The 16,437-nt window shown below is 37.3% G+C and overlaps 1 pseudogene; it reads left to right on the top strand.

Annotated features, from left to right (window-relative positions):
- Positions 1-15,360, top strand: part of LOC127204268 (glyceraldehyde-3-phosphate dehydrogenase-like) — a 40,227-nt pseudogene extending 24,867 nt beyond the window's left edge.
- The last annotated feature ends 1,077 nt before the right edge of the window (positions 15,361-16,437 follow it).

Raw genomic sequence — 16,437 nt, 5'->3', positions numbered from 1 at the left:
TATAGGGGATGAAACACAGTAGAAATGCTAACAAGATTTTCTGAAGAAAAAACTCAGAAACAGAGATGGTGGTAAAACAGAATGCCCTAGGTATGTCCTAAGCCTGTGCCTACCTGCTGCTCCACTCACTATAAAGGTCTTCTGTAGCCATAATTTATAAAAAACAACTTTAGAAATGAACCTATTGTGTTAAACACAAATGCACCTGCATGTAATGTAAAGTATCAGGGGTGGTTTTCTGAGCATGTGCGCTCATTTCCTCTGTCTCACAGCATTTATGCTGCTACAGCTTAATGCTTTAGATTTGCTGGCATATAAACAACAAAATGTTGCTTCCAGTTTTGAAGACCAAAAAGTCCTGCTACAGATTTGGTATCTGGGGGCTTCCTGGCTTCTTGGCTTTCTGGTTTACAGAGGGATTTTTTTTTCCATGTAATCATCGGACAGAAGTTTCAGGCAAAAAACCAGAAGTCTCTTTAACAAAGGCTCATTTGTCTCCTGAGGGCTTCATTCTTGAGCCTTAATCACATCCTGATGGCACCATCTTCAGTTATCACACTAAGAACAAGGTAGTAATCTATGGATTTATAAGTGAGCATAAGTGTTTAGTGTATAGTGCTCATTAATCAAATTGTTTTGATCCAAAAGAAAAATCTAGAAAGGAGAATAACACGCGTACTAAACTGCCTGTTCTCTAATTTTTTTTTTTTTTTTGGAAGATGGCCCAAACGAAATACATTTTCATGGTACTCTAATTTTAGTTGTCCTAGCCTTAACCTTATGTCCTGCCAACTGCTGTCTTGGTCAACAGCCACACTGGTCACCATTAACTAGTATATTAGAGGATCAGCCATAGTCCCCAGACATGAGTTGTCCATGGGAAGCTAATTGCTCCTTTTGCCTTTTCCTTCCTTTGAAGCATCAGACTCTGACCGTATTTTTTTTCCATTTTGTAATCAGGGAATTCTTTTATGTCTCCAGAGAAATAATAAAACGAAGAGTCATGTAGTGCATCTTATACTACATGAGTTCCCTGAAACTTAGACATTCTTGCTTGCTAGAGTCTTTCCTTTTAGTGCTGTCATCCAAATGTAGATTCTAAGTTTCCCCATTAAAACACAGAGTATATTGTACAAGAATCTATCTCAGCCCTCAGCAAAAAAAATTTTTAGAGGGTAATTATTTTGTAAAGGACATGAACACAGTCATATTTTACTATATTTTAAATAGTTGTGTTTTATCTAAAGATCCTGAATATCAACGAAGCTTTAAAACTATACAGATTTAAATTTTTTATTTGCAAGTTTTAGCAGCTAAGAACATATTTGATAAAGATGGTGACAGAGATGAGCAATTTTTTTTTATTTAAATGATGACTGCTTGAATTGAGTTCAGCTCAACATTGAAACTACAATGGGAGAAAGTCCAGCACCTGGCAGTTCACAGTTTCTAATCTATGTCATACGTCACAATGATTAGGACCCTGCTCCTTAATTTTCTCCTAATCGTGTGTGCATTTTATGCTTCACAACTTTTGCTGATCGATACGAAGAAGGTTAAATCCTTTCACACATTCTTCATTACAACATACCATTCCTGTTCAGTGCGTTGTTCTAAAATTTAACTCTAAAGCACACCTACAAATTATCTTCTCCAAGGCTATGCCCAAGCTGCCAAGTACAGACAACAAGAAGGACATAATGTGTATTTTGACAGTGGTTCAGCAAGTAGTCAACTGTAAATGAGCCCATGCCCTGGGTGAATAGTCCTCCTATATCTAATGCCCAAAACATCATGAAGCTGGATTTTGTGACAGATGTTGGTGATGTCAGCACATGAGAGGATGAGGCTGGAGGACTATGGGTTCAAGGCCAACCTGGACTACACAACAGGGTGACTTTCCCAGAAAAACAAAACAAGCAAAAAAAAAAAAAAAAAAAAGAATGAGATGAAGCCATTGCTATTTAACCCATGCCTCACCCCTCATCCGTGGCGATTGCTATTTAACCCATCCCCTCACCCCTCGTCCGTGACGGCTAAGAAAGTAAACTCATAGACATGAACAGCTGAGTAACTTCCATTTTCAAATGCTCTGATACTTTGCCCTTTACATCCAAGGGTGTCTCAACCTTAGAATGGGCATTACAAAGCTGAGGGGGTGGCTAGTGTGCTCATCTCTGCATTTCTGTTTGAATCTTTGCTTGTGGGGACTAGTTGGCCCTATCTTCTAAATGTCATTTTAATTCTAGACATTCCCTCTCAGGAATTATAAGGTAAATCCACACCGACAGCTTCTTATGAACAATAAAAAAAGGCCACACTTTCTCTATAGCTTTTTCCTCCTTAAAGGTTAAAGCAATATAGTGGCTTTGCTTGACTCTGGTTTTATGAAGGAACCAAGGTTTATTTTATGGACGCCTTACAGCTGTGTGTTTATTTTAGTATACAATCCAACTTTCTCTTAGCTTTACACTCCTACAATCGTTTCCAAATTAAAAACATTAGATATACTTTGCTGGAGGATCCCAAAAGAAATAAAGAGAATTCAGAAAAGTAAATATAACTTCTTCTACCTGTATTTTGGGGGAGAAAAAACCATGGAGCCAGAAAGGACATAGAAGATAGGTCAGAGAGACTTTGATTTGTATTTAATTCACAACATTCAGTATGCCAAGATGCCATGCTCTAGGGCATGTTTTCTGAGTCCCAAGAGTCAAAATTGTCAGGATATGACTCTTGCTCATGTTACGAAGCACACTTTCTTTAATAGAACTCACCAATCTTTGTTTACCAGTCAGGAGCTCACACAAGCTGCCATTGCTGCTCTGTGACAGAGGCCCTTGTTTTAAATCAAGATGGAGTTGGCTTTTGTTCTTAGAACCTGGCTGGTGTCTCCACCTGCACATGCTTACTTCAGCGGTCATTCCCTGATGCAATTGTCAGCTCTCCTTTTATCTATTGATTTGATAACATATTACTTAGTGATTTTCTCAGATAAAGCCCATTTCCATCTCTGATTTCATGCTTCTGTTTCTTCACCCACTGCTGTCTGAGAACACACATATTGTAAGATATAGTCCAAACAGATGAGAAATGAAGAAGACTTTTTAAATTTCTACAAAAATGGGCAGTTTGATGCTTTATGTGTTTAAAATAAAAGGACGACAGGAATGACTCATGTCATATTCATTAGTAAGAGGCATGAAGGCCTACTCTGTGCTAAGAGTTAAGTCTGGTTGTAAGGAAATAAGGAAACAAACATGTAGCCTGTGTTAAAAAGTTCACTTCTAATCTCTTTATCAGGTACATGTTCAGATTTGTTTCCTATCACTCATATTCACTTTCAATACAACATAAGATGGTAAGTTTTAGAGGAATATAAATATGGTTAAGATTATAAGACATTATATAGAGATGTGAAACATTTATTTTACATAAATGAACGTAAGTACAATAGTAATACCATGCATCGCATAACATGCTAAATGGTCATGTGACTTTGTTTTTTCTTTTTTTTTTGGGGGGGGTAAGCTTTTTTTTTTTTTTTAATTGAAGATAGATTCTTCTCTCATACAATACATCTCAACTACAGTTTCCCAGTCCTACAGTCCTCTTAACTCTCCTCTTCCCCAGATCTACTTCCTCTCCTTTTCCTCTTCAGAAAAAAGCAGGCTTCCAAGAGATGACAACCAAATAGGACAAAACAAGATACAATAAGATAACAAGAAAGCCCTCATATTGAGGCTAGACAAAGCATCCCAATAGGAGAAAAAGAGTTTCAAAAGCGGACAATAGAGTCAGAGACAAACCTGCTTTCATCCTTAGGAGTCCCACCGAGCTAACAGGGACATAGCACAGATGCATGTAGGCCCCAGGATTGCTGTTTCAATGTCTGCATGCCCATGTGAGCCCTGCTTAGTTGGTTCAGTGGGTGATGTTATCCTAGTATCTTCCATACTGGGACTCCTACAGTCTTTCCTCCCTGTCTTTCTTGGGGTTCTCCAGTCTGTGAGGGGAGGGACCCAATGAAGACCTCCAGGGTAGACTCTCTTTTTACATAATGTCTGGCTGTGGTTCTCTGCACCCACTCCCATCTGCTGCCAGAGTAAGCCTCTTTAATAACATCTAGAAATACTTCTTGGTGTTTTAAAACCAGTAGCATGAAAAGGACCAATATTAAGTTAAAGTTAGTAACTTACTTAATTTACTTTGAACTCCAGAGAACTGAAGTCTTTATTACTCTGCAAAGGTGGTTCTAAACCCTGTGTCTAAGCTGGGGCCCAGAGCAAGAACTACCAAGCACTTGTTTCTTGCCAAGCTTCCTCTTTGTTATCAAGAGATGTCAAGTGCCCAAGGATGTAAAATTTTGCTGAGAAAGAAAAGCAATTAGCTGAGAAACTTGAACATTTTCGTAAATGCTAAGTAAGGAAAGGGGGAGAAAGCAGGTCCCTAAGTTAGGGGAATCACTAACTGTAGTGTACACGCTACATCAGAAACAGACATGTTTTCATCTTTCTACAATGTCAGAATATATTTAATAGCAATAAATTCACAAGGAGAACCACTGTGGGCATTAGCAAATCTACCCTGTTAGAGGCCTTCTGGAAACACCGCTGAGGAGTCAAGCCCCACAGTCAGAGTTTGAGTTGAGAGGCAAAGTACAGAATTGAGTATAGACAGATAAATGGGTCGAGTGATGGATGTCAACATAAACAGGCTGTTACAGCAGTGGGTACAGAACTGAGATGAAAGGTCTATGAGAGCTGAGAGCTCTTTGTTCTTCAGCCACATGCACATGCTAGGTGGTCAGAAGACAAGTCAGTGGAAGCCATTGTCATCACAAGGTTGCATATCCTTGTCTTTATGGGACTCAAGTGAGGCTATTAAACTCTTTTTTTTTGGTCCAGTGCACTCAAAACATTCTCAGGCCTAGTTTTTCTGGTATGATTTTTAACACAGCCTTATTCTCATATGTTTCCAGTTTACTTTAATAAATATGTATGGAAATTTCTCTCTCTACTTTAGGAATAAGATACTTATCAGATTATGCTTCCTGGATGGTGATGGACATGTGGTGGTATTTATTTACATGCCTACCACATTGCAGTCGTGGTGCCTCTGTTTGCATTCAAAATGTAGTCAAATGCTGTGTGTAGCATGGAGTATCTCAGAGTCTAAAAACAAACACTCTTTTATACTATATGTTGCACCTTTGATCAGGACACAGACTGATATCAACATCAGGATCCCTTAGAGTTGTCCTATAAATAGGTGATTTTGTCTGGTAGACATTCCATCACTTAAGTCCCCTCCTTTAAGGACAAATTGGGTCTTCTGAGCTACCTAAATGTAATCTGATATCCATAGACATCACATTCACAATTACTTTCTTTTCTCCAACTTGTTCAGTCTATGACTTTAAAAGATGCTGTTCTTCACATCATAAAATCTTTTAATAACTGAGCCTCTTGTGTAAAATACACATGGGCATGCATGTGGGGCGTAACGGGGGATGTTTGCACACACATCTATGTGTGTGTCTCTATTATTAGTACAGTCACATGAAGTTATTGGCATGAGTTTAAGTACTGCTGACATGTGTAGCACATTTCATCATTAAATTTGAAAAAAATGAGATTAGTGTTATCATCAAAGTACTGAAATAAAACATAAGAATAGTTGAACCTATTTCACCAGAATTTATTCAAGCACCATGTCTCAATGGTCGATTTGCCTAAGGATGGAAATAGCATTTTCAAGAGCAGTAGTGTTGGAAATGTCCTCTTTAGTGTTAATTAAACTTTCATTATATCCCATTCACTTAAAATTTTGTCTTAGTAAAGATTTTTACAGTGTTCTTCAGTTTCAGCAAATAAAGCCAAAGGTCCCAAAGGGATGTTTCATGAGTAAGCTCATGCTTGAGGATCACACATTGTATCTGGCAGATCTGCTCCCTCCAGCACAGATAACATTTAAAACAAGATTTCCTAATGGCTCATTGATTTAGGATTCTATGAAGACTTAATTAGATGTACAAATTTCATTTATGGAGGATGAGCTACATAGGTTTTACAATACTAATGAGCCCAAGCTATTAAAAAGTGTTCAATGGATTATAATGCCAGCATTTAAGCAGTCTACAAGATGTAATGCCAATCCTTAAATGAAATCACTCCATGAAGCGGATTCTCCACTGAGGAGCGCGGTGTTCCACAATGGGCAAGCTGTATGGAATGCAGATGTACCCAAACCAGATCATCTTCAAGGCTGTCATGACTTTACAAGGTAATTTGTAGAATTGGCTTAGTGAAAGGCCCATGGGATTGAAGAATTTTACTTGCTCACATCTGAAATTACCATGCCACGTTCCAGTTCTGACCCCCTACCCCTCAGATTTCTAACATGAGCTGCCTTCACTACATTTGGGGTGTATTCTCGGCACTGATATGACAGAAGGTGTGCATTGGGAAAGGAAACAATTCCTCCTAGTGGGGACCAAAAATAGAACTGTCATTCTTAGAGAATCGTGATGTCCACTCTGCAACATCTTTCAGGAAGGCCAAAGCAGGTTCCTAATTTCATTTTCATTTAAATCACAGTACATTTAGAAAGAAAAACACTGCATAATAGATGCACTTATCTCTTCCTGGAAGACTCCCAGTGAGAACCAAATCCTGAGACAAGAAAGCTTTTTCTATATTATCAATGATAATATTTTCATGATTTTAAAAATACGTGTTTACATTTTAAGCCTTTATTATAATTTTAATGCTGGTTCCACATGTTGTTTCCATTTTTATCAATATATATCACAATGGAGAAAGTTCCACTTCAGTTTGCTTTGGAATAAGTTTTTGGAGTTGATTACTATTGTCTCTGATCAGGGACAAGCTCCGTCTCATTCTGCTTTATGTCACTTCCTCACAGAATAAATTAATAAGTAGGTAAGTCTTTGAACCCTCAGTTCAAACTTTCTAGAGGAATAAAATAACTATCATAGGGTAGTATGATTTAGTGTCTATTGAGCCAATCTATTCATTGAGGTCATATTACATGAACTTGACCTCAGGACTCCTTGTAATATGAAGATGGCAACATTTCTCAGAAAAACATGAAGTACAAACTTACCAGGTTTAACAAACATGTATTTTTCTGTCTTACGATAAGGTAAAGGCAGCACTTTCTACTTGAAAGCTGTTCATGCTGATTAGTACTCCTCTGTCTAATACAATACTTCCACCTAATGGAACGTGACATTGTGCTTTAGCACTGTACTTATAACCTATATTTCAATTATCAATAAGACTAGCAATTTAAAAGACCCAGAAGCTTTTTCATTGGGTTTTCTTGTATTCCTTAATTAAGAAAAGATACCCATTTGGCCAGCTATAATTCAATGCTCATGGACAAATGTTATTCATCATGATATAGAAGTAGATGATTATCATTAGTCATTGGAATCACTGACTCCGATTTTCTCAGTGTCTGTTGAGATACTGTTAGAATTCTGAGTTGAGAAATCTCACCCCTCATTAATATGTTTTGCCTGAGTAAATAAGCATAGCGTGGATTTAAATAGGTAAATTTTGTCATAAGTATGTGAAAATGACATGCAATATAAAGACATTTAACTAATGAATTTATATTAGTCCATTTTATATAATAGCTTCATCTATCCAATATTTTTGAAGTTTTTTGGTTACTCAAGATAGTAATATTTCAGATATATTTTGTGAGTTAGCAGTAGTAAGTTATTTCCAAAGATTAAAGAGAGGGAAAGATACTTCATGATGCAGAAAATTCTTTATCTGAGACCAATGTGATTTCAGGGACATCATTTCCCTCCTATTAGGCTTGAGAATGACACTTTACTTCATTTTATATTCTTCCAAAGATGTCATGAGCCATAGAAATGCACAATACAAACTCAGGTCAGGACACAATCTACAATGCTGACTCTGCAAACTGACATCTCATCTAAATAAAAGAACTTCAGAAATGTTCAGCTTATCAAAAGCAAGAGAGACTGTTACAAACCAGGGAAGATCAAAGAGATGTGAAAGGAGGTACAGCATAGAAACTTAGAGTTGGAAAAACCATCAATGTCTAAGCATCTCTATTGGAAGGACCCTGATGTTTGAGGTTGCAGCCCTCCCAGACTGGACAGCCATTCTGAGCTCAGGTTATGTTCAGGACTCCCTCTCTACAGCAGGGCTTCCTGCTGTCTGCCTGACTTCATCTGGAGAGTATCTTTAGATATAGATGCCCTAACCACATTTGCTATATGGCCTATGACACAGTTCTCTGTTAGCTCTCCTCTCTCTGTGCCTATAGGATAATTTGGCAGCAGGCAAATGCAAAAAAGCATCCTTAACTTTCCTGATTTCAACCAATTATGTACACCTATCCTGGAAGTCCTCAACCCACTCCCTAAGGACTATAGCCTTTGTTCTCCCTAAGTAAAGATGAACTAACTCCCTGGAATGGTTCCCAGAGTGTTCCATTTCCATCATGCTCTTAGCCTTCCAAGCTCTGCATCTTGCCTTCTGCTCCTCCTGCCTTGGTGGGCTCCTGGCCAACAGCCCCCCAGGGAAGAGGGGAACCACAATCTCTTCAGTAACTAGTGACATACAAATGAAAACTTCATGCTTTGAGCAAGTGTAATATGGTTATAAAGGCATTATCATGAAGGGAAACTACCTGAAGGCGTATAGAGCTTTGCCACATTAGATTTAGAACTTATAAATCTTATAAGTTTTTATAAATCTAAAACTTTTTTAAACATGAATTTGTAAAATTCTTGTTCAGTGCCAAAATTTTGTTATTTTATACTTGATTCCTGCTTCTTTTAATCGTTGAAGAAAACAAGCAGATGGGTGTTTGATACTGGCTGATAGAAATTGGCTATCAATTTATATATAAATATCATAATAAAACTATGTGTCATGTGAAAACCTTTTATACAGAATTTTGCAAGTTTGGAGTGGTAACTAATATGTTAATAATATTTTAAGACAGTTTTAGGTGTATTTGATAATATACATCATTTGAAAAGCTGTTATTGCTCAGTGTTCTTGAAAGCCTTTTAGACACACAATAAAAAGCCTTCTTGAGCACCCTGCTATTATTAACTTTTTTTTTACTAAGTTCATTGAAAATGTTACAGGAAGTGAATTATGTTGAGGGCAAGTACTGACAGTTCCCACTGATGGAGGGCACCCTTGCCAGTGTTCTGACAGACTGCTTTCCCCCTTATTTCAATGCTATTTCAAATACACAAATGTTTAGGAGATCATAGTCCAGTTGCATTTGCTTTTGTATAAAATTTCAAAACAGGTGGTTAAAGTTGAATGGAATAAAGAGAGCTGATATCCTTGATGCATATTAATTTCAATATAAATCGTCTTGTTATTATAAAGACATTTTTACTACATTTTCCAAGATCTCTACTCAGGCTTCATGAGTAACATCTATCATAGGAAATGGATAGAAGGAGTAAACATGCTACATGGGAACACACTCAACATATTTAATATTTCTCTAAAATCAGTGCACTAGTCAAAGGTTAGTAAATATAGACAGAAGATGGAGTATACCAATATACATATACACACATGTTATATGAGATGCTTTAAATCATTAACTAAACTCAGTGAGATGTTCTGTGCTCCTCATCACCTCTCTGTTCTCTCAGGTAAATGAACCTTAAATAGTATGAAAACATTTTATATATTTCTATATTTTCATAAGTGCATGGCTATTAAGTAGGTTGTATATCTACTCAATTCTGTAGCCTTCATGGGTTTTCTACAGGGATTTTCATATATAAATTAATAAACATTCGTTAAGAAAGGAATCAGCATGGTTGAATTGTTCCTTTTTTCTATTCCCCGAATCACCACTGCTAATGTCCCTGGGGGAGACAATAAATCAAACAAGCACAGAATTGAGAATCAAGAGATGATTCTGGAAGCTTTGAATATTCTACCAACTTTCAATCAGCACCAAGGTCAATCTATGACCACAGTAAAGTAGCAAAAGATGAGTTGAAAGCAGTGCAAAACAAATGCCTGGTTTTTATCACCCCTGTGGATGTTTGCCCATCTGTGAAATTGAGTTAATACCGGTGCTATTCCAAGCTATTGCATTCCATCGTTTCATTTATTCTGTTACCAATCACTTTCGGATTGCTTACCTAGTAAATAACATAATTAGATATGCAAATGATAATAGCACAATGAATATTAATGACATTCTTCACCATTTGTTTTCTCATTAAGCTTTGCCAACTTGGGGAAGATAAAAATATTTCACTGTAGGAAATTAAACAGGCATTATTTTTTGTAATTTTTCTTTTATTTTTGAGATTATAATATATTATATCATTTTCTCTTCCATATCCTTCCTCCAAACCCTCCCATATACCCATCTTTGTTTTCTTTCAAATTCATGACCTCTCATTGTTTTCATTGTTGTCACATGGATATATGTATACTCCCAAACATCACCTACTCAGTTTGAGCAGTGCCATGCCCACGTACAACCTCAGGCCTGACCATTTGATACTGGACAACCAACTGCGCTCTTTCCTGGAGAAGAGCATTTCTCCCACTCTTGGAAGTACTTTTTTGTTTTTTAATATTAAAGATAATTTTACTTGTAGACTACTTATATGTACACATCTATCTAGAGTCATAGGGCCAGAGAATGCAATAAATAACACCACAAATAGAACATCAGTTGTTAGCCAACTTCTATAAGATTTTAGCCAAAAAATATAGCTATAAAATATTAACTAATAGGATTCCACACCACTGCTTACTCAACAAATGTAATTCTCAATGTGTTTGTAAGCATAATCCAGTTTCATTATTATTTTTCTTGACTTGTCTAAATGTTACACTATAGAAATCCTGCCTGTTGCTCCCTTAAAACACCTGCAATTGTAAATTCTCCTTTCTCCATCTTTGAGATACAAAGCTTTTCAGGGCTTTGCTTTTAAAGCCAGGAATATTTTTCTCAAGCATCTGTCTCCTTAAAGTATAGCCACCCAGAAAGGTAGAGTGTCATTTCACAGCCTTTGTAGGAGGTCAAAACCACAGTTTAAAACTATTAATTTTTATTGAAGATGGATTTTTTCATACACTGTATTCTAAATATGAATTTCCCTCCTGACACACCTCTGAGGTCCTCCCTACCTCCCCTCCTGTCTTGATCCACCCCCATTTTAGTTCTCCTTAGAAAGCAAACAGACAACTAAGGGATAATAATAACATAAAATGGAATATATTAAGATCAAACAAATCCAAATAGGACAAAACACACAGAAGAAAGGGAGCCCACGAAAAGGTATAGGAAACAGACACTCCCCAGCATTTCTTAGTTTCCGGTAGTTCTTTCTGTAGGGTTGAGGCTAGTACTTTTTCCCTTGCCACTATCAATTCTGTCTCCCATTTAACTCATGTTTAGGCCTAAACTGGTTTTCAGGGTAGACTTCATATAACTAAGAACTTTTCTGTCCTATTTAGAGCAATGACAGGCACTGTTTCTCCTTCCTGCCTCTGTGCAGCCAGCAGGGTCAGGAACTAAAGTGCACTCAGGATTAAGCTGCAGCAGTAACCCAGCACCATGGTGGAGGGAGAAACTGCTGCTTCTGGAGTTTGGATGGAGCTAATTTGCTTTCCAAAGGTGCTGAAGACATCCCCCATCTAGTTCGCACAGCTGCCAACGCCTTAAGCCAGCGCCAAGCCATCTGCCTGCACTAGCATCCAGTTGTGAGGAGCCTGCAAATATCAAGTTGGTGGTGGGGGAAATCAGACAAGAACCAAAGGGTGATGACAAGAACCGAGGAGAATGGGCAGACCTCTGTAAAACTGATGGGTGTGGATTGGTTAAGGTCTATGGCAAAGAATCTCAGGCCAAAGGAAGTTACTAAGGACTACTTCAAATGCAAACAATGAACAAATAAAACTTAGGGATATTTTTCTGCAACAAGAAGAAACAGATTTTTCTGTATTCCCATGCCCATGCTCTCATTTTCACAGTGTGAATGCAGCCTTTCTTGTGAGCAACACATCCAAATGACTCTTCTATGTGCAAAGTAAAAGAGAAGCCCTGAGCAATGATACCAAAGACGTTCAGCAGCAGTAGTAGCACTGCAGAGGAGTCCCTAGGCAAAAGGATTTTCTGAGAGGATGAAAATGTTGACACCTTAATTACTAACAGGTAGAACATACATCCCCTATGGTGCCAAGGCCAACAATATGTCAGGAATTTTAAAGGATTTCTATAATATACTCAATGAAGTGGAAATGTTTACTATTCATTTGAGTTTTCATTTACAAAACAAGCTAATCCAACTTACATAACAGCCATAAAGAATGCTCTAACCCATCAATTTTTCTTTAGGGATTTTTTTTTCTCCCTTTATAATAGAGCAAAAGGTGGCAAAAATATAGATTTAGAGAGGCTTCTCTCTAAAGCAGATGAAAACTGCTTCCAAATGCTAAATAAAGATTAAAATGGCTCATTTGTATTACAGGGTGTGGTGTAAAATAATTTTGGTTATTTACATATCAATTACACATACCAATTACATAATAGTTACCTGGTTTTGATTATTATATGTAGATAATTCCCATTAATATTTATAGGAAAATATTGAAAAGTATGATGGTGGTCTCAGTTTTTCACAGGGAAGTTCCGGGGTGAATTGAGTTTGAATAGTATGTCCATATTTTGTTTCTGAATTTACAGTGGGAAGAAAAACTGCATAGCAGATATCAAGATACATTTTCAAAGAGCAAAGTAGTATTTTGAAACATCGGCATTTTAATTTCACAGTTTTCCAATAAAAAATACTCTTAAAAACTAGCAATCTGTTTCAATAGTTAAAATGTGTTTCAAGAAGCCATTACAAGAGACAAGGATAGAATTGTCACCTACAGCACAAGATTAACACTTATGATAGTAGCTTAGTGGTCCCCGAATATTTCTATTTATTTTCCCAGTGGATAGAGAAATACAAACAAGAACACATTAAGTTTTCCCCTCTTCTTCTCAGTTAACTACATTTACAAACACTAAAGTTTCAGGTCCCTGAGGACCAACTAACATGTAATAATCATTGCAATATCATTGGAAGAACAAGAGAGGTAATGTACTGTGCTGACATATTGAGGACTCAATATTGCTAAGACAATGTCAAGTTCTTTCAAAGTTAACTACGGATGCAGCAAAATCCCAAATGAGAAATCACAGAAAGATTTTTGAAGATATTAATGAATTGATACTGTCATTGATATAAATAACAAGTGGCCTGATTCACTAGAGTAACCAAAATAAATTTGAAAAAAGGCTTTTTTATTGTTATCAACTATCTACCTAAATAAATAGATAAGTGGATAGATAGGTAGATAGATAGATAAATAGATAGATAGATAGATAGATAGATAGATAGATACATAGATACATAGATACATAGATAGATAGATGGATAGATAGATAGGTAGATAGATAGATAGATAGATAGATAGACAGATAGATAGATGGATAGATGGATAGATAGATAGATGGATAGATAGATGGATAGGTAGATAGATAGATAGATACATAGATAGATAGATGGATAGATAGATAGATAGATAGATAGATAGATGGATAGATAGATAGATGGATAGGTAGATAGATAGATAGGTAGATAGATAGATAGACGGATAGGTAGATAGGTAGATAGAAGGATAGATGGATAGGTAGATAGATAGATAGAAGGATAGATAGATAGATAGATAGATAGATAGATAGATGGATAGATAGATAGATGGATAGATAGATAGATGGATAGATAGATGGATAGATAGATAGGTAGATAGATAGATGGATAGGTATATAGATAGATAGATAGATAGATAGATAGATAGATAGATAGATAGATAGATAGATGGATAGATAGATGGATAGATAGATAGATAGATAGATAAGGAGGTATAATTTCTGACAATTCAGTACATATTACAAAGCTATAATCAAGAGCATGACATCACAAAATGATAAACATTCAGACAATCATAACAAAAGAGTGAAGACATAAACCTCTCTCGGACATAGACGATTGATCTGTGACTAAAGACAAAGCAGTTCACCAAATAAAAATCATTTTAACAGATTGTGTTGGGCATTAGATATTCATTTGTGAGAATAACACTTTTCCATGGATGTATATTTCTTGAATGGATTTGATGAAGCAAAAATTAGTTTGTAGATACAATACACTCTTTTAAAAATGGTTTAGAAATTAGCCATTCAAGCCACAGAATATGAGAAAATGTTTAAAAAATATAGGTAACCCCCCTCAGGAATAGTCACAGGGGAGGGGAATAAAGGGAAAAGGGGAGGGAGGGAAGAATGGGAGGACACAAGGGATGGGATAACCATTGAGATGTAACAAGAATAAACTAATAATAAAAAATTAAAAAAATATATATATATATGTTTGAAAAAAAGGAGGCCCTCTGCTCCTCCCTGATTCAGAGACAGCCACATCTTCTCATTCAGTGCCAGCTTGTCATCAGTGGGAAGCCCATCACTATTTCAGGAAGCCTGAACCTGCTAACATCAAATGGGGTGATGCTGGTGTCGAGTATGTTGTGGAGTCTACTGGTGTCTTCACCACCATGGAGAAGTCTGGAATCCACTGGAAGGGTGGGGCCCCAAGTGTCATTATTCCCTTGTGCCGATGTCCCATGTTAGTCATGGATGTGAACCATGAGAAGTACAACTCACTCAAAATTGCCAGCAATGTTTCCTGCACCACCAGCTGCTTAGCCCCACCCACACCCCACTCCTCATCCCCTAACCCCCAGCCAAGGTCACCCATGACAACTTTGGCATCGTGGAAGGACTCATGACCATAGTCCATGTCATCACTGCTACCCAGAAGATTGTGGCTGGCTGTGGGGCTGCCCAGAACATCATACTTGTGTCCACTGGTGTTGCCGAGCCTGTGAGTAAGGCCATCTCACAGCTGAACAGGAAGCTCACTGGCATGGCCATCCGTGTTTCTATCCAAAATGTGTCCATCATGGATCTGAAATGACTACTGGAAAAACCCACTAAGTATGATGACATCAAAAAAGTGGTAAAGCATGCATCCAAGGGCCCACTAACGAGCATCCTGGGCTACACTGAGGACCAGGCCGTCTCCTGCAACTTTAACAGCAACTCTCACTCTTCCATCTTTGATGTTGGGGCTGAAATTGCTCTCAATGACAACTTTGTATAGTTCATTTCCTGGTATGACAATGACTAGGCTACAGCATCAGGGAGGTGGGCCTCATGGCCTACATGGTCTCCAAGGAGTAAGAAGCCCTGGACCATCCACCCCTGCAAGAACACGAGAGCAAGAGACAGGCCCTCCGCTGCTGAGAAGTCCCTTTTCCAACTCAGCCCCTGACCCTGAGCATCTCCTCTCACAGTTTCCATCCTAGATCCCCAGAATAACAGGAGGGGCCCAGGGAGGCTCTCTCTCTTGAATACCACCAGTATACCTCACTGTACCTACAAAAAAGAAAAAAGAAAAAAGTAAACAAAGACTCATAGATACAAAAACTAAGAAGTTTTCAATAAGTAAATAACTCTAATTAAGACAAGCTATGTGAACAGACAAAGTAAGAGTGGCAAACAAGCACCAGCAAGGATGATGTTAACATTAAACACTAAAGGAATACTTATTAAACTCAGTGATGCACACCACTGTGCCCAAATTAGACTAAGTACAGTATAATCAGCATAATAAATTCCAAAAGATGCCAATCTGTGCAACTAGAATTGTCCAGCATCACTGATGAGATGGAAAATGGAGAACAGCTTGACAACTTGCAAATGAAATATATAGCAAACTCTCTACCCATGCTTCTTAAGCATGTATTCAAGTGAAATGAAGCTTATCTTCACAGAGAAATTTATGAGTAGGCTTATTCATAACTGTGAAAATTTTGAAGTAATGCCAATGACCTTTGGTTGAGACTGATGAACTAACTGATTACTCAACAATAGAAGTATACTGACCACTAATACTACAAATATGATTGGTGAACGCATATTATGTGAGGAAGACTGATTTCTGCATAACTCCTTTTGTATGCTATTCTTCAACAGAGAAAACCAAAGATGACTATGATCAATATGTGACAGGACTTTTGGATCAGGTTAATGTCTGGCTCCATAATGGCATTGGCATTGGTATTTAACCGGCCTCAACACACAGATGGAGTTAACATGTAATAGCATTTCAGACAATAGGCAATGTTTAAACATCATCACTTGGCATTATAACAGAATAATTAAATAGAATCTATGGCTATACCATCCTGAATGCACTTAATATAATCTGATCTCAGAAGAATGATTAAATTGAAATTATAAATTCCATGTAATTAG

Source organism: Acomys russatus, chromosome 20 (assembly GCF_903995435.1).
Source record: "Acomys russatus chromosome 20, mAcoRus1.1, whole genome shotgun sequence".
NCBI classification, from domain to species: Eukaryota; Metazoa; Chordata; class Mammalia; order Rodentia; family Muridae; genus Acomys; species Acomys russatus.
The sequence above is the reverse complement of the archived record's forward strand: the minus strand, read 5'-3'. Positions and strand labels throughout refer to the sequence as shown.